Below are 26,170 nucleotides of genomic sequence, written 5' to 3'. Positions count from 1 at the left end.
AAAATAGTAAGAGCCTTCTATGACAAACTTGCAGCCAACATCCTATGGAATGGGCAAACGCTGGAAGCATTATACTTGAAAAGGGCATAAGACAGGGATGCCCTCTCTCACCACTCCTATTCAACACACTGTTGTAAGTCCTGGTTAGAGCAATCAGGCAAGAGAAAGAAATAAAGGGCAAACAAATAGGAAGAGAGGAGGTTAAAATATACCTGTTTTCAGATGACATGATTCTATATCTAGAAAACCCCATAGCCTTGGCCCCAAAGTTCCTTCAACTGATAAACAACTTCAGCAAAGTTTCAGGATACAAAATCAATGTATTAAAGTGACAAGCATTCCTATATATCAATAATAGCCAAGCTGAGAGCCAAATGAGGAATTCAAATACATTCACAATTACCCTCAAAAGAAAAAAATACCTAAGCATACAGCTAACCAGGGAGGTGAAAGAGCTCTACAAGGAGAACTACAAAACACTTCTCAAAGAAACCAGAGATGAAACAAACAAATGGAAAACATTCCATGATCATGTATAGGAGAAATAAAAATTGTTAAAATGCCCATACTGCTCAAAGCAATTTACAGATTCAGTGCAATTCCTATGAAACTACCAATGACATTTTCACAGAACAACAACAACAAAACTATTTTAATATTTATATGGAACCAAAAAAGAGCCCAAATAGCCAAGGAAATTCTAAGCAAGAAGAACAAAGCTGGAGGCGTCACATAACCCAACTTCAATCTATACTACAGGGCTACATTAACCAAAACAGCATGGTACTGGTACAACAACAGACACATAGACCAATGGAACAGGATAAACAAACCAGAAATAATGTCACATGCAACCATCTGATCTTTGACAAAGGTGACAGAAACACGCAATGGGGAAATAACTCCCTGTTCAGTAAATGGTGCTGGGATAACTGGCTAGCCATAGGCATAAGATTGAAACTGGATCCCTTCCTTACACTATATACAAAAATCAACTCAAGATGGATAAAAGACTTTAATGTAAAACCTCGAACTATGAAAACTGTGAAAGGCAACCTAGGAAATACCATTCTGGATGGTAAATACCATAGGAACAGGCAAAGATTTAATGACAAATATGCCAAAAGCAATCACAAAAAAGCAAAGATTGACAAATGGGACCAAATTAAACTAAGGAGCTTCTGCACAGCAAAAGAAACTCAATAGAGTAAACAGACAACCTATAGAATGGAAGAAAATTTCTGCACACTGTTCATCTGACAAAGATATAATATCTAGCATCTATAAGAAATGTAAATAAATTTACAAGACAAAAAGATCCTATTAAAAATTAGGTAAAGGAGATACACGAACAGATACTTTTCAAAGGAAGACATACATGTGGCCAAAAAGCAAATGAAAAAAAGCTCAATATCATGGATCATTAGAGAAATGCAAACCAAAACCACAATGAGATACCATCTCACATGAGTCAGAATGGCTATTACTAAAAAGCCAAAAAAATAACAGATGCTGGCGAGGTTGTGGAGAAAACGAAATGCTTATACTTTGCTGGTGGGGGTGTAAATTAGTTCAACTATTGAGGAAAGCAGCATGGTGATTCCTCAAAAAGCTAAAAGCAGAACTACCATTTAACCCAGCAATCCCATTACTGTGTATATACCCAAAAGAGCATAAATCATTCTACTATGAAGGCACATGCATGTATATTTTCATTGCAGCACTATTCACAATAGCAAAAGCATAGAAGTTTAATCGTATTTGTACATAATTGGATGTTTGTATCCTTTAACAGCTCTTCATTAAGTTTACAATATATTAGGCCTTAGGAATATTTTTTTGACCTAAATGTTGTGGTCATACACCATCCCCCTACCCACATTTAATGGCCTAAAATAACAATAATTTTATTGTATCTCACAGTTCTATAGGTCAGGAGTTTGGTTAGGACTCAGTTGAACAATGCTTTGCTCCATGTAGCATTGACTAAGATCACTCTGTGTCTGATATGGACAGTTTGGGATACAGAATCCAAGATTGCTTCACTCATACGTTTGGTGTCTTCCTGAGGATGGTTAGAAGAAAGGACTCATCTGATACTGCAGATAGATTACTTAAATGGGGCTCTCCAGCATGCAGCTCACAAGCTATGAGGGTTTCTTATATGGCGGCTCAGTGCCTCCAGAGAGTGTCTGAGTACCAAGTAGTCCAGAGAAAAGGGGCAAGGCTTCTGATGACCTAGCCATCAAAGTCCCAGATGTCACCTCTGGCATGTTTTACTGATTGAGCAAGTTGATAGGCCAAATAACTTGGATAAAGAGTTCTAACAGGGAGATGTTTCCTTATCGTTTGGGAGGAAACTGAAATTTAGAGTAGTTATTTGTCAATGAATAGTCAAAATAGTATGTGGCAGAGCTGAAACTGAATACAGATCTGTCTGATTAAAGAACTACAATCCAACAAAAATAAAATTAAAATAAGAATAAGATATTTAATCAATCTTTTGCATTAAACTCAAGAAGATTTTGTAAATATCAAGGTGTCATGTTGTAAAGAATTTTAAAATTTGATAATCCACATATTTCCAAAAAGTAAAATGCCTATTTAGATTTTACTAAACAGAAACCTAAAAGTAAAGTTACACCTTCAAGAAGTTTCTCAGTGCTCAGGTGTATCCCTGACATTGGAGGCTAGAATCTGGCCCAGACAGAAAAACCTGCTTAAATGAATTTGAGATGAACAGGAACTCCAAATGGGCATTTGGAGGAGACACACTGGGCCTTTTGGGTTATTCCCACATGAACAACATGACACCCAGTCATATATCCATTATAACTTATTTGGAAATTAAATAAATTCCCTCAAAAGGTATGCAGTGGCCACACAGACCCACAAACAACAAATTGGAGAGAGCGGGCATATCATGGGGACAAAGGAATTGGATTTTATAGTTGATTTCATCCATCAGTGACATTTTAGAAAAGCCACTCAATGTCTCTGAATCTTCCTTTGTAAAATGAAGTGGTTAGAATAGATATCTGCAAAGCTCACTTCTAATATGTTCTAATTAATTCATTTTTATTTCTGAGTATTGGATTCATTTTCCTTATTCCTGTATTAAATAATTTATATGTTCAAAATTTACTGTAAAAGCTTGAATTGACCAAAAATATAGTTATGATAATTTACTCACCACAGTAAAAAATGACAAATCAGAGACAATGTGCCTTAAGTTGAAAATTTGAATCATAATACATTATAAAATGGTTTTACATTCACAGATACTAAACTTCATTATCAAATAATTATAGACTTTATTGATAATCTTTATTTTATTCTATAATAGAGATGCTGTTTTAATCATTTATCTTATTTCCATTTATGATTATTTTAAAATCTCACTACCTTCTCCAGCACAATATTCAGGGAGTGGTTAATAGTAGGATAGAATATGTAGAAAAAATTACAACAATAATGTCAAAAATGTAGAGACATTTTAGCCCAAACAAGTGAAAATGGGAAATAATAGGAAACACTTGGTATATCACTTTGATAATGTTCAGAGTAACTGAAATTTATTTCAACTTTTTAAAATAAAGAAAAAATATTTGGAACATGTACCTTCAGTTATCCCAGTTATCCTGTCTTGTTCCTACTTACTAACTCCATTCTCTGCTCACACAATGAACAGTATATTATCTCTGAAAGAGGCTGGGCCTAGGGATGAATCTCAGCCTTAGTACTCAAGAGCTACATAATGTGGGCAAATTAGCCTCTCTGATTTTGTTTAATATCTCTAAAATCAGTTGGTAGCCATTAAGTAGAATAATGTATATAATAGGGTCCCAAATTATGGTTGCACCTGAGAAGGACTCAAAATATGATTGTCACTATTATGTCTCTTTGTTAATTTGTCTGCCTGATAATCAGAAAGAAATATATAGTATTGCATTAAAAACTGATCTCTTTACTATTGTGTCATCAAAACTGCTTAGAGAATGTTAAGCTCCATATATCTATATATATAAATGGTATATATATGGTATATATATATATATATATATATATATATATATATAAACTACATTTATTGTGTGCTTTGATCTCTAGGTGACTGCATTTCTTATTCTATTATGATTAGAGACATGAAATTAAATTTTGAAGTGAAGAACAGCTTCTCTTTATTAACTTTGTTTTTCTAGTTCCTCCTGCATTCAGAGTAGAGTTGCTGTGGCCAATACAATAGTATCCAAATAAACTATGGCCTTGTATAGTGACTTTTAACTTGCTATCTACAAAAATACACACACACATGGTGGAGACACTCCTTTGTTTTTAATTTTCTCCAACTTTCAATTTTGTGCTAAGCACAAATATATTGGTCAAGGTAGACTAACAGCAATAACAAAAACTCAGAAAGTCTCATTAGTGTAAACACTACAGGTTTATTTCTCACTCACTTCATAATCCAATGTAGTCAGCGTTGGGACTTTGCTCCATATGATCATTCAGGATCTAGGTTACTTCCATCTTACACTTCAACGTATCTTCAGGGCTTTGGGGTCCTCCACTGGATTTTCGTCATCAGGATGTGAGAAGAAAGATGGAGAGAGCTTGGCAGATAATAAGGAAGGCCTTTTAATGAGCAAGACCAGAAAGTGGCATATTCTACTTTAATCAACATTCCAGTATCCAGAAACAAGTCACATGATCCCACTCGGCTATAAGATATGCTGGGAAATTTCATTAGGATGAGTCACAAAGCTAAAAAAGGAAGGTTTGGTAAACACATAATATTGTTTCTGACATAATACGCTATCAATTAGTAAGAGGTACTTATTAAGAAATATCTAATCCTTTAATAACTGAACATGCTTATAAATATTGTGAAAATAGTGAATATCAAAAGACAAATTATATGCAATATTTAACAGATTTCTGACCCACAAAATCAGTTCTTAAAGACAAACAAGCCTTTAGGATTTTAAAGAGTCACAAAACATTTCCTAATTAGAAATTAGAAAGTTGACAGGAAAAAAATATTTAGATTTTATGGTTGGCAAACCTTGATGGGAAAGTTATGGATAAGTCTGCTGAAAATAGATACCTCAACTGTGATTAACAATAAGGAAGCTTAAACTAAATTAATGAATATACATGTTGACTTTCAGCTTCAATTCACTGGAATAATTACTTCACATTAACATATCAACAAGCCAGTCATCAACAGTCTAAAGTCTCAGGTCACTGACTACTTCTACAAATATATTTTTAAAGTTTTTATTATTATACGGCCTTCTGCAAATTTTCTGTCCACATTGTTACATGCTTAATTGCATAGAATCTCATAAATTCTTATAGAAAGTGTTTTCTTAACGTTAATTTTATCATTATGTTAATGAGAATATAATAGAACTGTACTCTGATAGCAGTGCTGACAGCAGAAGCCACCAATTTGTTAGCAACCCTTATGACAAGGGTTAGGTAAAGATAAATTAGGTAAAGATAATCACATAATATAAGTTAACATTTCATAAATCTTAGTCACATAACATCATCACATTCACATTTAAAATTTACTCAAATCCTTCTGTTTTAATTTATTTTTCCATATCTTCCCTAGAATGGCTTTGGTTCTCCCATAAATTCTGTTGCCTCTTCAGATCTAATGCATAATAAAGCTTACATAAAAAAGCAAGCAGAGTTCAGTAATTCTACATATCAAAAGTTAAATTAAATTTAAGTTTATTACTTCTAATAGTCCTGGAAATTGAATAATATGCAAATAATTTAAAATAATCAGATACAAAAGATAAAATGAATTGTTTGGATGTTTTAGAAGTATAGAATAAAAGCCTGATTAGAACACACACTCATGAATCAGACTTGGTCCAATCCCTGGGTCCAGCACTTGCTAGCTACATGACCTTGAGTTTACTATGCTGCATTGCTATTCACAAAATGAGAGCATTAATGATACCACCCAAAAAGTCATTGTGAGAACTTTGTTAATTCCAACATATGAGGCACTGGAAGAGTGCTTGGTATGTTGTAAATATTATGTGAGTGCCATTATTGTTCATTTATCTCATAACTTGAGTTTTCTAAATTCAAATTCTTAAACGTAAGATTCATTTTCTATGATTTTTGCACAATTTTAATTTGAGGAGTAGAACTGTGGCATTGTTAATCATATTATTCTCACCCACATCATTACTCACATCCAGAAATGTGATTTAATAACCACTGCCTACTTGACTTCTCTTCTTGGATACATTAGCTGCATACATTCTTCTGATTTATCCGCTATGTGATTAAAATACCAGGAAGCATTTCTTAGCATTAAATTTTGTTATTTCATCAATTACTAAAAAACATTTATTGTACCTATTATGGATACAGGCTTGACATATGACATATATGACACTTGATATGGCATGCATTTCCATACAAAAGGTCTTCCAATCTGGCAGTGAAGATATAAATTTTAATCAACTATCTTTTATATAAAGCTATATACTGAAAGTGTCATATGATATTTCATTTAAAAAAACAAGAACCGATGTGATTTTATCTTCACTGAAAGGGTCATTCAGCTACAACTTATATTTTCAGATTCACAGTATGTTTTTCCCATTTTAAAAATTCAATGCTTTCAATGTAAAACCTTGTGTTTTGTTTTGTTTTGTTTACAAGGTAGTATATTTCCTTTATCTCTGAAAAAAGGAAGAATAAATTATATAACTGGTTATATCTGTTAGCTCTGACTGCCAGGAAGCAAAATATAGCAATGTTGTCAATCTTGATGGCTCAATTATTTAAATTTTTCTTTATGTCATTTCTTAAAAAATACTTTTCTTTATATCTTCCATTTACATATTTTTATTTCTCTTTTATTAATGATATTGCATATGTCATGTTTATAAATCAGCTAATACTCTACTAAATACTTATCATTTCTTTGTGTTTGGAACATTCAAATTCTTTTAGCTTAAACTACATTTTTTCTTTTTCTCATAATATCATAATATTACTGCTTTAATGATAAACATTAATGAAATGACCCCAAATTGGATTTTTTTCTTTTGGAATTTGAATTTTTATTTAAATAAATGTTTATGAACTCATAAACTACGTAGGGAACTAAAATGGGGGAAACATTAGGAGATGTGGGCATTTAACACTGAGTTACTTATAATTTAGAAAGTTTTTTAACAGATGATAGACTTTATTTTACATATGTGTTTTGCTCTCCATAGATCTAAATTTGAATATAAAAAAGATTATACTATATCCCTTATATTGTATTAAGCACTAACTTTTGGTTTTTAACTTTAATTAAAATTGACATTTTTATTATTAAAACCACTCCTTATTATTCAAAACTTAAGAAAATTTAAGAATCATATAAAATAGGCAAAAGTTTACCAATGATTTTAGCTTTGAGTAAAAGATACCTGAATATACTGACTTTTTTCTCCCATGTCTCACTGAGATTTTAAATGCCCAGGCTGGCATAACCCATGACAAGTTATATTCTTCTTTTGAGTTACATTCAGTGGTTTAGAAAAGTCATAAGGCATGAGGTTGAAAGCCAAGTACTCTCAATACTTATGAAGTCAGTAAATCTCATTATTAATCATTACCCTTGAACAAGTTTATGTAGTTCTGTGAAATGTTCGTAGATTTAAAATACATAGCTATACAATAATATACTTGTAAACTACTCTAAATATTTAAACTACTCATATTTCCTATGAAAAGCTCAGCACTCAACTATATTGATATAGATATAGACATGTATATATATATGTGTGTGTGTGTGTGTGTATAATTTCCTTAGGTTAAAACACACACATACACATTTTGCAAATACATTTTCCTCCATATATGTGGATACGTATAAAATAGCTTTGTTAGACCAAAGTTAAAAGTTTCAGCATTATGAAATCAAAACTCATTGCTTCCAGCTCAAAAAGCCTTAATCACTATTAATGAACTTCATATTAGGTCCTCAGTCCTATGTGTCTTATCCACCATCCCTAGGACAGGGTCCTTAAACTTTTGGTTCTAGAATTATCCTGAGCCACCACATTCATGTTCTGAGCATTAGAGTGGAAGAAAAACAAAACAAGGAAGCAGAGGTTTTCAAAGTATAATATCATTTAAGCTGCAGCATCAGCATCATTTAGGAACTTACTAGAAATGAAAATTCTCAAGTTCCTCTCCAGACTTACTGATCCAAAACTCCAGGATGGAATTCAATCATATGTTTTTTTGTTTGCTTGCTTCTGTTTTTGTTTTTAACAAGTCCTTCAAGTGATGATGATACGCAACAAAGTTTGTGAACTACTGCTCTAAGGATATGTCCCGGAGTTACACACACCACTTGCCCTCACATACTTAGTCATATGGCCACACATCACTTAAAAGCAGGGTAGTGCTGGAAGTTCTGGCCAGGGCAATCAAGCAGGAGAAGGAAATAAAGGGTATTCGATTAGGAAAAGAGGAAGTCAAATTGTCCCTGTTTGCAGATGATATGATCGTATATCTAGAAAACCCCATTGTCTCAGCCCAAAATCTCCTTAAGCTGATTAGCAACTTCAGCAAAGTCTCAGGATACAAAATCAATGTACACAAATCACAAGCATTCTTGTACACCAATCACAGACAAACAGAGAGCCAACTCATGAGTGAACTCCCATTCACAATTGCTTCAAAGAGAATAAAATACCTAGGAATCCAACTTACAAGGGATGTGAAGGACCTCTTCAAGAAGAACTACAAACCACTGCTCAATGAAATAAAAGAGGATACAAACAAATGGAAGAACATTCCATGCTCATGGGTTGGAAGAATCAATATCGTGAAAATGGCCATACTGCCCAAGGTAATTTATAGATTCAATGCCATCCCCATCAAGCTACCAATGACTTTCTTTACAGAATTGGAAAAAACTACTTTCAAGTTCATATGGAACCAAAAAAGAGCCTGCATGGCCAAGTCAATCCTAAGCCAAAAGAACAAAGCTGGAGGCATCACGCTACCTGACTTTAAACTATACTACAAGGCTACAGTAACCAAAACAGCATGGTACTGGTACTAAAACAGAGACATACATCAATGGAACAGAACAGAGCCCTCAGAAATAATGCCGCATATCTACAACTATCTGATCTTTGACAAACCCGACAAAAACAAGAAATGGGGAAAGGATTCCCTATTTAATAAATGGTGCTGGGAAAACTGGCTAGCCATATGTAGAAAGCTGAAACTGGATCCCTTCCTTACACCTTATACAAAAATTATTTCAAGATGAATTAAAGACTTACATGTTAGACCTAAAACCATAAAAACCCTAGAAGAAAACCTAGGCAATACCATTCAGGACATAGGCATGGGCAGGGACTTCATGTCTAAAACACCAAAAGCAATGGCAACAAAAGCCAAAATTGACAAATGGGATCTAATTAAACTAAAGAGCTTCTGCACAGCAAAAGAAACTACCATCAGAGTGAACAGGCAACCTACAAAATGGGAGAAAATTTTCACAACCTACTCATCTGACAAAGGGCTATTATCCAGAATCTACAATGAACTCAAAGAAATTGACAAGAAAAAAACAAACAACCCCATCATAAAGTGGGCAAAGGACATGAACAGACACTCCTCAAAAGAAGACATTTATGCAGCCAAAAAACACATGCAAAAATGCTCATCATCACTGGCCACCAGAGAAATGCAAATCAAAACCACAATGAGATACCATCTCACACCAGTTAGAATGGCCATCATTAAAAAGTCAGGAAACAACAGGTGCTGGAGAGGATGTGGAGAAATAGGAACACTTTTACACTGTTGGTGGGACTGTCAACTAGGTCAACCATTGTGGAAGTCAGTGTGGCGATTCCTCAGGGATCTAGAACTAGAAATACCATTTGACCCAGCCATCCCATTACTGGGTATATACCCAAAGGACTATAAATCATGCTGCTATAAAGACACATGCACATGTATGTTTATTGCAGCACTATTCACAATAGCAAAGACTTGGAACCAACACAAATGTCCAACAACGATAGACTGGATTAAGCAAATGTGGCACATATACACCATGGAATATTATGCAGCCATAAAAAATGATGAGTTCATATCCTTTGTAGGGACATGGATGAAACCGGAAACCATCATTCTCAGTAAACTATCGCAAGGACAAAAAACCAAACACCGCATGTTCTCTCTCATGGGTGAGAACTGAACAATGAGAACTCATGGACACAAGAAGGGGAATATCACACTCCGGGGACCGTTGTGGGGTGGGGGGAGGAGGGAGGGACAGCATTAGGAGATACACCTAATGCTAAATGACGAGTTAATGGGTGCAGCAAACCAACATGGCACATGGATACATATGTAACAAACCTGCACATTGTGCACATGTACTCTAAAACCTAAGGTACAATAATAAAACAAAACAAAAGTCCAAATAAAATATTCACTAAAATTAAAAATAAATAAATAAATAAATAAATTTGAAGTTGATAAATAATAAAATAAACCCAATCTATATTTATCATATGTTTATTCATAGTCAGAATGTTGCTTAATAAAAACTGTCTAAAAAAATAAAAATAAAAATTGTTTAAAGGTTAAAAATAAAAAGCAGGGTAGAAAATGTGGTCATTATTTTTAAGTAGCCATAAGCCCAGCTAAAAACCAGGAATTTCATTAATCTCATGAGTTTGAATAATGGTAAGCATTATCAGACTGTGCTACATAATTTTGAAAAGGAAGGGGGTGTGGTCACAACTATAGAAAGCAGGATGCTTTTTTTTTATTATTATACTTTAAGTTCTAGGGTACATGTGCACAACGTGCAGGTTTGTTACATATGTATACATGTGCCATGTTGGTATGCTGCACCCATTAACTCGTCATTTACATTAGGTGTATCTCCTAATGCTATCCCTCCCCTTTCCCCCCACCCAGTGCGTGATGTTCCCCTTCCTTTGTCCAAGTGTTCTCATTGTTCAATTCTAAAACCACAATGAGATACCATCTCATACCAGTTAGAATGACGATCATTAAAAACTCAGGATGCTTTTTAACAATATTATGCTTCTTTCATTAAAATTTTTACTTTTGTTGAAAATAGTTTCAATTAAAAACAGATTGCCAGTTTTCTGTATTTATAGTTTTAATGGCAGCCCTTTTCTCTTATTCAATTTTTAAATCTTACACTAATCATAGGGGATGGGGATCATTTTTCTCTCCATCTTAAAGATGAGAAAACTAAAACTTCCAACTTATAGGTTATCTTACTCAAGATATCATACACCTAGTAGGGGAAGTCAGACCTAGAAATCAGGTTTCCTTACCCAAAGTCCTTTACAAATTTTGTTACATCACATTTATTTAATAAAGGCTACGCTCTTTATCTTTAACATTTCAGCACTTTAGTTTTCCTCTTTTCTTTTCCTGTCTCCCAAAGTATTGTTTTCCTGCAGATGTTCCCCGAGAAAATGTTGAAGCCTTTTAAAATGTGAAGGCTAAAATAGTTCATGTAGCAAGACTAAAAGAACTTTACAATTACAATACTAATCAGAATGAGATACACTTGACATTTTCCCCTTTCTTGTTTATATTTCAATCATTGAAACCTCAAAGAAACAACCAGATTTTAATAACTGAGAAATGTTAATAACTCAAGATAAATAGCTGCTTAGCACTAATATTTCTAAACTTTGATTTGAAGTTCAACTAATGCGACAACACAATCTTTAAGAGACGATGACAACTGACGTTACATTGTTGCTTGCTTGTTCTTCCATTTAAAAACTGAGAAAATAGTTGTTATGACAGGAGCTATAATGAGAACAGAAAGTGATTAAAAGTTACTGTCTACTTTTGATATCGTGACCAGAATATTAAATTCTACTCAAGTCACTCTTTAATGGTTTGGAAATATTTATTGTTAGGGGGGTCTAATAAGAGAAACTGATTATTTGCTCTAGCATTTCATAATTTCCACGTGAAAACAAAAACAGCTGTGTAGTTTACAAATATGAAACTAAATATAACATAATCAACATAACACATGTTAACAGTAACCATATATTTCAGAACAGGGAATAAAAGAAACTTTATTGAAAGGCCATATGAGTTTGACGCTACATAGTAGAGAGTGAACTCCTTATATTGTGACTAGTATAGGTTTTCTAAAGCTGTAAGGGTCAGCAGCATGGAGGATCATCTGGCCAATCCCAGAGGTAACCCCTTTGCTCTATGAATGCTGTATCTGAAGCGATATAGTTACTGACACAAAAGAGCCATTTTCAATCTCAGAATTGAAATTTTTCCCTGACAAAGGTCCTAGATACAAAAAGGAAGTATTTGGTCTTACTACTCCTATGGGAAAGAATGTTCATTAAAAAAGGTCATAAATAGCTGTAATTTTATAAAATGGTAAGATTAATCAGCATTTGGGAGGAATGGAATAAAACTATTACATCACCCTAAAGAGACGGAGAAGGAAGTGATCATTCCACTTATACAGAGCATGGATCACATGATGATAATAATTATAGCATGTTACCATACATTGAGAATTCATATTATGATTAGATTGCATGTCAAGTATTATGCACACTATCTCAGTTCATCTTCATTACCTATCATTCAGGCATATTATTCCCTTTTTCTTTTTCTTTTGAGATGGAGTCTTGCTGTGTCACCCAGGCTGGAGTGCAGTTACACGATCTCAGCCCACTGCAAACTCTGCTTCCCAGGTTCAAGCAATTCTCATGCCTCAGCCTCCCGGGTAGCTGGGATTACAGGCGCATCCCACCATGACCGGCTAATTTTTGTATTTTTTGGTAGACAAGGAGTTTCGCCACATTGGCCAGGCTGGTCTCAAACTCCTGACCTCAAGCAATCCACCCGCCTCAGCTTCCCAAGGTGCTGGGACTACAGGAGGGAGCCACTGCATCTAGCTTTACTCCCCTTTTAAATCGGGAATCAGGATGATAGAATTTCAGTTTTTAAAGTCATATAGTTAGCTTGATAAGATGGCTAGATATCCACCAAAAGTTATAGACTTACAGCAAGGAAGTAGCTGTATAACCAACGATTATATTTCTCAGCTCCCATTTCTATCCAAATAAGTTTGTTGGTGGATTCTCACCAATGAATAAAGGTTACTGTGTCATTTCCAGGTCAAGATATTTAATAAGCTAGTCAGCCTTCTCCAGGTTCTCTTATTCTACCCACCAAGTGGATTTGAGACCCTACACAAGGCTGGAGCTATGAGATGGCAGAGGCCTAGCTCCCCGAATCATGTTGTGTTGGAGAGCTGCTTTGCATTTTTATTGGTTAAGCCATAGATATATTTGGGATTTTTTTTTTTGCAATTGTGTAACTCTAACTAAAACAGTCAATAAATAGTGAAACATGGAAGAAACCTAAGTTTGTCTAATTCTTGGACCCATGTTTGACTCATATATGTTCTCCTGATGTACCTGGATGGGTCTAAATAGAATTGTTCGATACTATAATATGACTTCTTCCATCAAGGAGTCACACTTCAAGTTGAAAAGAGTACCAATAACATTGGTAGCCAGCTTTTTTATACCATAAGAAAAGAATGCTAGTAACTCATCAAATTATGATAATGATAATAATAATAGACCTGCTGAGTTAATTCACTCAGCCAGATTGATAGACACACTTTTGTCTTCCACATTCATTGAAAGAAACAAACCTCAAAATTGGTATTTGAGGGAAAACTCAAACACCTTATTTTCGCTCAGGCCTAAGCCTAGTCCTCCAAGACAATTTATAGAAGTCATGCATTTGGAGTTTAGGGAGGGGTATCCATACACTGACAGGACTAAAACTGTGATCTCTATTTGATTAACATTTTGTCTATAACTCTCTCTCCTGTTGTCACTCTCGTTCCAACCTTCTCTATGATATCCCCATTGCTCAGCACAATGACAGGTGCAGAACACACTGTTAAATAAAAGAAAGAGTAAAGATGGTAAGAATTTGTAAAATCAAAGCTATGCTTTCCCAGGGAAAACGTTCTATCTTTTGTTTACTTTGTTACATGTGGTGATAATATGTTAATTTTTTCTTTTTTTTTTTTTTTAAAAAAAACCTTGTTAACCAAAATATAGCATTTAAAAAAACACAAAATTTTAATTGAGGATATTCCAGTACACCAAGTTCCCTATCACAGTGGTTCTCAACCCATCAGAAAGCAAGTGGGCCTCATCACCCTCCACAACGCCAATCCCTCCACCAAGAAGCAAATGTTCAGGCCAGATACTACAACACCAACTTAGAAGATACAGACATGAAGCCTCAGTATTTCCCTTTTCCAAAGGTTTACATTTCTTTTTCTTAAAGTACTACAATGATAAGATACAACCAGACTGGGAGTCATCTTTACAGCAACAAAAATACATGGCCTTTACTATAAATATATTCGTATAATAACAAATAGCTAACATTCAGTGAGTGTATAGTGGGTCCACACTAAATAGAATGTGGTCATTCTCCCTTTAATCACCACAAATATTATTTAACATAGATATTAGCCTAATCTTACAGAATAGAAAACAGAAGGTTTGAAAGATTGAGTGTATTTTTTCAGGGTCACAAAGTTATTAAATGATGACCCCTACATTCAACCTTTTTCTCTTTGGACACAGAGTCTATGCCTTTGAACTTCTGTACACACTCCCTATGCAAAAAATCTCCACAAATAGTTTTACATAAACAGATTTTCCACTTAGTCTAATTTACTCAGATTCTTAGGATAACATTTGTTCGGAATGTACTCCTCTTAAAAACAGTGATCCAGTGTACATTGATCTCCAGATATTTTTGTTCTTATGGTTATTGATACTCTGATCCATAGTAGGTCTTAGTATTGTTTCCAGTTAGTTTGGGGGGATCCCTTTTGAGTTAATGTATGGCATAAAAAATGGCAAAGACTTCTGAGACTACGGAATTTTCCATATCATATAGAGAACATCAAAGGAAAACCTATTTTGCAAAATGCTCTACTGTCTGAAAATTGATCAGGATGGGAAATCACATAACCTAATTTTCTTGGGACAGTGTTGGTTTGTGCCTGTTGTCCTAGGAAAATGGAAGAGGGAAGAGTAATATCTTAACTACAAGACTTTTGTGAAAATTAATACACATAGAATTTTTGGTAAATGGCTGCACCTGCTAAATACACTACAAATGTTCAATATTATTACTGTAATTATTAGTGTAAACAGGTGTTAAAACATCTAACTCTTTTATTCACTACAACATATATTTGTAAATTTTTCTTGGTTCTAAAGGTACATGCTTTCAAATTTTCCTGAGTATTATTCCTCATTCTATCTAAAAAAGCGATTTAAAAAATAAATCTCGACTGTCTAAGTTTCTAGAAATCATTTTTACTTGTGGTGATTTTGCTCGGCCAATGAGTCCATTATAAATCCCAATTTCAGGTTACAGAATGTTTAAAATTGAGGTAATGACTCCATTACCCAAGCTGAAACACAATATTTCAGCTTTATATGTACTATATCAAAAAGAACACTGTAAATAGGTGGTTCTCTTGTGAAAGGCAAGCAAATTAAATTCAGATCATATGAGGCAATGAATTAGAATTTGTTTTTTAGTTACTGTAGATTGCCTTTTCCCTTCCATTTCTTGAATTTTCAAATCTTATATGTGCTATAATTTACAAACTTATTGAGCTGAATATATTGTAATGCATTATAAATTTAGAGCAAAAAAATTACAATGTCTAACCACCCTTTTATTTATACTGTAATGCCCGCAGGAGAAAAAAGATGTGAATTTATAGTGTGATCTACAAGTAAATGTATAGTGTATAAAGCCATAATTTATATACAAACAATCCATGCTATTTCTATTTTTTAATTTCAAAGGGTTGCCAGCAATTGTTATAAAACAACCTTGTCAAAATAACCTAATAAAACATATAAAAATTAGTAACTTAATCCATTTTGAAACAGTTTGAAATACATGAGGAAACAAATAGCTTATTACAACTAAATTAAGGTAAATTTTCTATTCTGTTTTCTAGCATGAAGGGAATATAGTAATTTTGTGAAAAAGGCACTTGATATATGTCTCTATTAGAACATAAGGTATGAATAGCAATTATAATAATTAAATATAATTACATTAAAAATAATTAGTACTTAAAGTATAAGTTGCAGTATACTACTCAGTAATTAAATACAGACAAAATTTCAATATGATTTATATTGCTTTATCCCTTATTCAGGAAGTGGTGAAAATAATCTCCCTGTTTGTTTTCAGTTAAGCCAGCATCACATCAGTTTTCCATGTTTTTAAAGCTAGATAGGTCATAAAACTAATGACTCACTCAACTTTCAAAGTGGTTAGAGTTTGATGGGCTTACCAAATGCTCTAGAGAAGTCACTTCCTACTTCTAGAGACTCTTAGGGTGAAAGCTGGCTCTGCTGTGGAGCCACATGAATAGCAACGTGAGATTTTATTATCATTTACATATAATAGGATTTGAAGCTACTGATACACAAATCCAGAGAACAGGCATAGATAATTTTGATTTCTATTTGTTTGAGTAGCTCCTTTTGAAAACAACGTGTGGAATTGGAAAATGACAGATTTCTGAGACTTTGGAATTCTCCACATTTTGAGGGCAACATCAAGGGGAAAGATAATTTGCATTAATTTCAGATTGTTGATATAACACCATCAGAAAGATTACAGAAAGAATACAGAAAGATACACCATCAGAAAAAAAAGAGTAAAGAAAAATAAGCCTATAGACTTTTGACTAAAGTATGACATTAAGTTCTAAAAATTAAGTTATGTCATCAAATGTTAAAAAAGCAAACTGTGAAAAGGTCATGTAATATTCAGCATCTTATCAACAAGTTTGATATTAGCTAACTATTTTTCCATAGTAATTTCTTAAGTTTTTGTCTGTTTTTCAGACATGTAAGAGTTAGACCTTATATTCAGCCAGTTCTCACTGGTACAGCTTCACAAATTGTTAAAGTATGAAATACTTTTCTACCAATTGGTAAAACCTGGTTTCCAAACTTCCTGAGTGACCACTCTGCCACATTAGTATCTCTCCTGGCTTTCTCTGTCCTATCCTCTTTAAGATTTGGCAAATAACCTTGGCATAGGAGAGGGTAAGAACTCTGCTCTGGCCCTAAAGCCAGCTTGTATTTAGTGCCTCAATGGTGATAAAACATACTGAATGCTGCCCTTAGAAAGATGCTCTTTTCCCAAACTTCCCTAGCGTCTCGAGTATCACACCTAGATGTTGCTTTTAGCTGGAACCCTTTCCATATGGAATGTTAAGCAGTAAAGCCAACCAAGCACTGGTAGAGTGACCAACATTTACTAGCATTTGAGGGAATCAAGGGACACAGACACTGGGAGGAAATCATAGAGGCTGATAATCAAAGTACAAAGGAATGAAGAAAACCCAGTCCTCTCCCAGGCAGGCACTGAGATCTAAAGTGGAGAATAATACAGAAGAAGAGGAGGAACAGAAGACAGTGGAAACAAAGCAGAGGCAGGGGAAATGAAAACATCAAACACAAAAGTATGTCTCAGGAAATCTGTGTCTTCAGGTGCAGGAAGGTAAGAAACAAGACTAAAAGAAGTGAATCATGAAAGTCCTTCTGGCTGTATAGCTGGAGTTCAGACATGCTTCTCCAGAGAACCCACAGACTGGAGGGACCAAACAGCTCTAGGTATCTAAGAATGGAGACAGAATGAGTCCCTAGAAGGCAGACTGACCTTCTCACATGAATAATCCTTGCTCAGTATTTGCCAAAAAGTTGATAAGATTAATTAATTATCCATCAATTTATGTTTGAAATTCCAGTATGGACATTACAGTCACATAACCCTTCCATTCAATTCCTGGGAGCCTGCTTACTAATACTGTATCTTTAGCAAGTGATTTAACCTCCCTTAACATGTTTCTTCAATTGAATTAATTTATTTATTAATTTAGTTTTTAGATGGAGTCTTGCTCTGTCACCAGGCTGGAGTGCAGTGGCATGATCTCAGCTCACTGCAACCTCTGCCTCGGCCTGGGTTCAAGCAATTATCCTGCCTCAGCCTCCTGAGTAGCTGGGACTACAGGTGCACACCACCATGCCTGGCTAATTTTTGTATTTTTAGTAGAGACAGGGTTTCACCATGTTGGCCAGACGGTCTCGATCTCTTGACCTTGTGATCTGCCCTCCTCAGCCTCTCAAAGTGTTAGGATTACAGGCGTGAGCCACTATGCCCGGCCGAAAAATATTTTAATGCAAAATGAAGGTACAAATGTTTAAATTGCTTTGGACTGATCAGTACTCAATAAATGAGAACTGTGTTGTAATGATCACATTGAACAGTAAGGAGACTTCATTAGCAGAGTGTCTGATATTCTGCCAGTGAGATCTCCTCTTTGGTCTCAAGAATGGACAGAAGAAAGTAGTTACTCACTACTGTCATTTCAGAAGACAATCTCACTGAGGAAGCTGTTAACACATTCCACTTTATCAAGGCCCTTTCAATGCGTAGAAATTTGCTCTACATTACTCAATTGAAAAATAATGTGCAACTTTTGTATTTTCCATTTTCTAAATCAGTTTCATATGGTTCTGAACACCCATCTGCCTAGCTAGTGGCTCTTTCCCTTTTGTTAAGGGCAAAAAGTGCCTGTGGCTTCTTATGCAGTACAAAAATCTGGGAAAAAAGAAATAAGCTTTCAGTTCAAGGAAGGTTCTCATCAGCCATGTCTTTTTGGTTTGATCATCATGTCTACTCTCCCATGCTAAATCTAGCCAATGGGACCCTTGCTGCTCTTCCAAAGGTACTGAACTTGAGGTTCAGTCTTGAGACACACACCCCCATCAGAAGTCTAGACACAACATCCCCATCAAGGTCCTCTAGTGACTGTTGCAGTCTGGGAGAACAGAGGAGGCTCCATGCACAGAAGCTTCTCCACAGCTGTCTGTAAATTCCAGGAACCCGCTTCACCAAGGGCAGCACAATTGTTGCTCTTCTAGGCTATCTGTGTCTTTTCCTTCCCATGGGCTAGCTTTCTTGAACAAAAGCAGTTTAACTTCTGTCTGGCAGGAGCACTGTCCAGACTGAAGGCAAGGCTGCTTTGTGACATGCCCACAGGAAAACAAAACTTAACGTGTTTTTCCATCTGACCATATTCAACATGCCCTGCAGGGATACTAAAAGCAATGAATCTTATTCCTTCACTGATAATTGCATATGATTTAATTACTCAAAATAATTTTAATAATATGCAATTCAATAATGGGAAAAAAACTATAAAAAATCTATAAATTATAGATTAGTACATTCTTTAGATATGTAAATTGATACTTCATTAAAATATATTCATCAGAATAATAAATTCCCATGTACAAAATCTTTTGATTTTTCCCCATGGTATAAATTTATTCAATAAATGTTATGTAAATATCTATTTTAACAATTAGGATGTGCAAAATGTTAAACAATAAAATATAACCAATGAATGTTAAAAATTACTATTAACATATATATGCATATAGGTATGTATATGTGCTTATGTGTATATTTATATTTATATTTCATTGAAAACCATGTAACTTAATGTCCTTTCCATTTTCTAAGTTTATTACTGCAAAGTGGGAAAATAATAATTTTAATATTATAAAACTTTATTAAAAACTTGATATGTGAAATATATTTAATATTTCTGTTGTTTTAAAATTCTACATTTCATAAAATTAATGAATTTTAAAAGTAAGTCCAGTAAAGGTAAACTATAATTCGAGGAATGCTTTCTCAGGACATATCCAACCTATAATAAAATGTAAATACTGAAAGAGATGAGGTCTTTGTTAGACTCAAAAGTTTTAAATTTCAGCATGAGGACAATATTGTAGCTCAAGACTCTGACAGCTGTTACATGAATGATATTGCATTAATCCAATAATTTTCAGAAAAGAGCAAAATAATATTAATTTATAGTGACATCCTGAGGTCAGGAGTTCCAGACCAGCCTGACCAACATGGTGAAACCCCCATCTCTACTAAAAATACAAAAATTAGCCGGGTACAGTGGCTGGGGGGGTAATCCCAGCTACTTGGGAGGCTGAGGCAAGAGAGTCGCTTGAACCCGGGAGGCAGAGGTTGCAGTGAGCTGAGATCACGCTACTGCACTCCAGCCTGAGTGACAAGGGGCTCCATCTCAGTGTGTGTGTATATATATATATATATATATATATATATAATGATATCATATACGTAAAAGCTCACAAATCTGAATTTTCCATTCTATCTCATCAATTTTTAAGAGAGAACTTCTTATTTTACTGACATTAGAAAAATATACTCAGGTATCAACTGAAAAGAGATAAAAAGTAGTTTAAGAAGTAAAAACAAAAATCCAACCAAAGCTCAGTTTCATTTCTCAGCCCTAAGATAAATAGTACAGTGTACGTGAAACAACAACAAATCTAATTATGCAGCAAAATTTACCTCATACTATTACTCTATTTTATCTGAGTACTTGTAGTAAATTATTTTGGATAAAATGTTTAAGGTCTATAAGTTAAAGGTGAATCTGTGAAATGCAGTATATTAGGATATATTAAGCTACTGTGATGTCTAATTCATATAAAGCATATATGACATATGACAGAACAGCAGATATTCTCTAGTACCCCCAAAGTAACTTGTTTAAGGTCACATCCAGCCATTACATAGGATAATCATTGTGCATGGGCATGTTGGCCATATGCTGTCACTTTATGTTTATTACAGCATTATTACTTCAAGTTTGATATTATGACTCAGTGTTGTTAGAATTCTTCAACCTCTTCACTCAGGCAATGATTTTCTGAGAGAAAAAGGTAGAGCTGGCAAGAAGAGGACATACATTTCCTAATATTGAGTTCATGAAATGATGTTTAAAGGTAGAATTAAGTTTTGCATTATGACTGCACATCTAACTTGTATAAGGTACCTTCTAATAAAACAAATAAAAATTTCCTTATAACATTTTGATTTAATTGATGATATTAAGCTAAGCACAGTATCCAGTTATAAATTGTTATTTGATGTAATTTCAAAGTAGAATATTTTGAAGCAATCATGTGTCTTGTGATCTTAAAATATTTTAATGGTAAACTTCAACTATTCATATAATTTTGAAGTACTGAAAGTATTTCTGTGTAATCAAACTATCTAATAAATATTTTGCTAAGAAATTCTAAGACCTTTTAAAAATATTATTCTTGACCCACAAGTAGTTTTTGGAATGTTTAGATAACTAAAGCTTTAAAATAAGAATGTTTTGTACCAGTACCATGCTGTTTCGGTTATTGTAGCCTTTGGGCAGTACGGCCATTTTAATGATGTTGAGTCTTCCAATCCATGAGCCTGGGATGTTTTTCTGTTTGTTTGTGTTGTCTCTGATATCTTTCAGCAGTGTTTTGTGACTATTCTTGTAGAAATCCTTCACCTCCTCAGTTAGCTGTATTTCTAGGTATTTTGCTCTTTTTGTGGCTATTGTAAATAGGATGGTGTTCTAGATTTGGCTCTCAGCTTGAATATTATTGGTGCAAATAAATGTCCCTGATTTTTGTACATTGATTTTGTATCCTGAAACAATGATTGGTACTGTCTGCATAAAGTTAAAGTTTTGCCTGTTGTTGCATTTGGCCCAGTGAGAAAGAAATTTGAGCAGTGTGCAAAATGCAAAGTACTCTATAGAAGAGCATTTCTAGTATGATATTAAAGCAAAGTTATAGAGAGGAGTCTGCGTTATTCCAAGGTAGTAGAGGTATTGGTATTTGTGTGCGTGTGTGTATGTCTGTGTGTGTGTGTGTGTGTGTGTGTGTTATAATGGCTATATGATTGGCTGGACAAAGTCAAGGATATTTGGCTTTAACTTTTGTTGTGTATGACACAAATACATTTAGCAAGTGATAATTTGTACATAAAAATAACCAAGATTTCTGTGAAATTTTGCAATGGATGAAAAGTAGGATAAAAGTGCTTCCATGGGGATATTGTGTGTATATATATATATCTCTATACACACACACACAAACACACTTTAAGAAATAAACGTACCATCCCTATCCAAACCTTTGAAGAAGCATTTTAAGAGTTTGACATGCATCTGCTAACTCACTGTACTGTTTGTTATGTTACCCATTTTTTTCATTTCGCCTCATATCATGGACATCTTTCTAGCTCAGAGTTACCTTGTCATTTTTCCTAGTAAATAGAATTGTATGTATGTATATACAATAACCTCATTTACCCATTTTTCCATTAATGAACTTTCAGATTTTTCATTACTTAACTATTATAGATAACGATCCAGTGATTATCTTTGTGTATATATGCCTGCAAATTTATCTGTGTGTTGAATACATTTCTGAAAGTGAAAATGCTGGAAATTTATATTTTAAGAAAGATTTGAAGTAATGGTAAACATTCATTTGTAGGTAATACTGAATACAAGAAGTACAGATTTGGGTAGAAGAAACAAGACTCGGAGTAGAAAAAAAGACATGGGAATCATTTATCAATATAGTTTGATAAAAACGCTATAGAGAAAGGTAGGTGGAAGTAGAAAGCTAAGAAGCTCAGGATCGGTCTTGGTCTGCCATATGTAAGAGGTTTTGCAGAAGTGGTGTAAACAATGAGTACAATAAGCATGTGATATAAAAAAGAGAGGACTGTCCAGAAAGCAAATACCAAAGAGCGTCAAAGCTAACGAGTGGTCAATAATCTTCAATTATTAATAGTAAGTAGTCTTAATCCTAAAACAAAAAGGGATATTGGAATCAACCATGAGATCACTGTCACACTAAAGAATGGTTTTGTAAAATACTTATGATGAAGATATAAATTAGGAATGCCAGGCAGAGACAGAGAAGTGGAAGTAGAAACATGTTTCACAAAGATGTATGGCAGGGGCAGGAAAAGTGAATTTGAGGCAGCATCTGTCTTAACAAAAGACACTTGTTAAAATAAGTTGAAGGAGATTAAGCACAATTGTTAATTCTTACGGCAAATTAGTTGGGGTTACATAATTTGCTCTCGTGGTAGATCTGAGTTATAGATAGAATATTAAGTTAGAATGGACAAATTTAGGGACTCAAAGATATTTTATTATATATCATAAAGCCAAAGCATTTTCTAATTGAAATATCTGTGGCATGAGAAAAAAAAAAAGTGAGGCTATAAATTTAGTCAGACTGCTTTCAAAATGATTATAGTAAACTTTAATGCTTACATTTTAAAAAGTAAGAAAAATGTTGTTGGTCAATACTGAATATATTTAATCGTATTTACTGGCAGTTTTGTCAAATAAAAGAAAAAAGAAACATGCAGTACTGATTGTGCCACAGGCCAGAGAAAAGACTAAATACTCGTGGGTATTTTTATTTTACAGGTGTTACATGCATATCACTGATTCTTCTAAGTGACTGGCAGATCCTAAATAAAATTAATAGCATAAATAGTAGAATTGTATACTAATGTGAAAGTCAACAAATAAACTGCCCTCGAATTGATAAAAAGTTTCTTAAATGAAAGCTTTAAAGGTAGTGTATGCACGGACAAAATCCAAAGAGCACATAATATGGATGAATAAAAGCAGGAGGAAAATTGAGCATAGCTGACACTGACATGCTAAACAATTTTTTAAGAAGATAAAGGGTAATTTAAGATATTTATGAAAAATTATCAAGTGAATATATATTTTTATACATTTCTGATTTTATATAATATAAAAATCAAATGAAATAAATAACAGGCTATTTAGCTCATTTTTCTGCTTTCTTCATGTGTGAATCCCATATCTGATTCATAAACAATTTTTGTAGTAGTTTTATATTTTTACAACATTAAAAGTAATACACGCTCATTTTTGAAAACTGCAAATAAAGTACAAAATGTGAAATAAATCATAACTGCAAAAGCGATTTTAAGTGTTCCTACCACAAAAATGATAAATGTGAGGTGATGCATATGCTAATTAGCTCAATGTAGCCATTCTACAATGTATACATATTTCAAAACAACATGTTATACATGATAAACATATTTTTTTACTTTTCAATCAAAAATTAATTAAAAAACAGAATTTTTAAAATGATATATGCTCATTTTATAATTGCAAAAAAGCTTCTCAATTTACAAAGATTAACACATAATATTTGGATAAATTTTCTTTCAAAATTTGTATGCAAGTTGAAAAAAATTTTAAGTTGGTATATAAATTTTGTTCCCCAAATTTTATCAAAATGTAATCAGCATTTTCTAACATTATTTTAAAAATATAATATTTTAAATATTATTTTAATTGATGCATGAAAATTGTATTATTGTTATGGTATATCATAATGTTGATAATCTCATATTTGGACATCTAGATTATTTTATGTTTTCTTTTTAAATAATACTATAGTGAATGCAAGTTCTGATTTTTATGTGTGCATATATCCTTAGAATAGAGATGGAATCACATGGTTAAAGTGTATTGATATTGAAGGCCTACTAGTATGCTGGCTAAAATGTATACTTACACCAGAAGTATATAAATGTGTCAGTTTCAATCTAACCTGGAAAGAAAAAATATACATAATCATTTGTAAAGGATGTATTAGTTTAATAGAGATAAACAGCTATCTCCTTGAGTATTAACTTATATTTTATTTTGAACACTTTCATGGTGCACATTAGCTTTCTGTAGTTTTTAAAAAATGTTTGTTTGAACTTCTGTTTTTGTCCTTTGCTTGATTTTTATTGAGAGAGTGGCATTTGTAAATAATTTATAAAATCCTTTTACAAGTTAAAATCTTTAAGCCTTCATATGTAATGTTATAGTTTATTTGTAATTTTTCCTAAAATTTTGGAAGATATTTTAAAATTTTCATCAGTTCCTGCCTAATTTCAATAGGCCCGTTAATTCTGCATTCTTATCTGTTTAAACTCCTGAGATCAAGAATATTCTGCATTCTGCTCATTACATCTTTTTAGTGCCAATTTGACAAAAATCTTTTTCTTTCCGTATATGAATACGGCATTATGTTGAGGAATACAAAACTAAACAAAACTATAGCAAGTCACCTCCACATTTAATAAAATCAGTAGGTGCAAAACTATACAAAAGCACTTCTAGTTTTTGTAAAAGAGTGAGTCATTACTTTTAAAGTCTGTTTCTCACCTTATGGTGTAAATACAACTATTAAAGTATATAAGCATATGTCTATGTGCTTTGTCTCAAATGCTCAAATCAAGCCTATATATTCCAAAACAATTGAAACATGTGATGTATAATTACTCAGTTTTGCTAACATTCATATCAATATGTATGTTATCTTTATTTTTAAATGAACAAGAAATTCAAACAAGCAAAAACCACATACATATGAAACATTGTATGTGTCATAAACATGTATACTTTATATATAAGCACTATATTCTTAAATTGACAGTTTGGGAGAATATTCATTTCTCACTGTAAGCTGCTTTTTTTGTAGTTTAATTTGTGAAGTCATCAACTATATTTCTTCATATACAGTAATTTCTGTTCTTATAAGTGTTACACATTTTATACATTCCTGAGTTTGGGTTCATTATATACTCTTTGAATATTCTCTTCCAGATGCCTCCTGCAAAAATAGTTAGAGAAAATGCTAATTACATGATATAAGCAGTTTTGGAGAGTTCTCCAGCTTTTGATGAGAAAAACTACTTATTTCTGAGGTAAGTTTTGTTTGGAAAATAGTTTCATTACAAAGAAAAAACCAATATATGAAATGGCTGCCATATCCTGCCATTAACTCCCTCCCCCACACTTCCAAACTGAGTTGTTGCAGCTCGATTTGAAAGTTATTTCCAGTACCACGGTATTTTGCAATCCATTTTATAACCAGGTCTGGGAAGGTTACATTATTTTGGTAAGTGCAGTGCTAATGCAGATATTCATTGGAACGCTGTTATTATCTTTTAAAATGTAGTATATAAGAAGCATTGGTAAATTACAGGCATACCATGGAGATATCATGGGTTCAGTAACAAACCACTTCAATAAGCTGCATTTCACAAT

At 33.5% G+C, this 26,170-nt stretch overlaps 1 protein-coding gene and 1 long non-coding RNA gene across 5 annotated transcripts in view; one reads left to right on the top strand and one right to left on the bottom strand.

The window, feature by feature from the left end:
* EPHA6 (EPH receptor A6) overlaps nt 1-26,170 on the bottom strand; it is a 951,077-nt gene that overhangs the window by 657,790 nt on the left and 267,117 nt on the right. The window lies entirely within an intron of this gene.
* LOC134735471 (uncharacterized) overlaps nt 25,662-26,170 on the top strand; it is a 97,154-nt gene continuing 96,645 nt past the window's right edge. Inside the window, exon 1 of the long non-coding RNA XR_010118614.1 lies at nt 25,662-25,827. This is a non-coding gene — a long non-coding RNA (uncharacterized lncRNA). The remainder of the gene's footprint in view (nt 25,828-26,170) is intronic.

Source organism: Symphalangus syndactylus, chromosome 21 (assembly GCF_028878055.3).
Source record: "Symphalangus syndactylus isolate Jambi chromosome 21, NHGRI_mSymSyn1-v2.1_pri, whole genome shotgun sequence".
Classification (NCBI taxonomy): Eukaryota; Metazoa; Chordata; class Mammalia; order Primates; family Hylobatidae; genus Symphalangus; species Symphalangus syndactylus.
The sequence above is the reverse complement of the archived record's forward strand: the minus strand, read 5'-3'. Positions and strand labels throughout refer to the sequence as shown.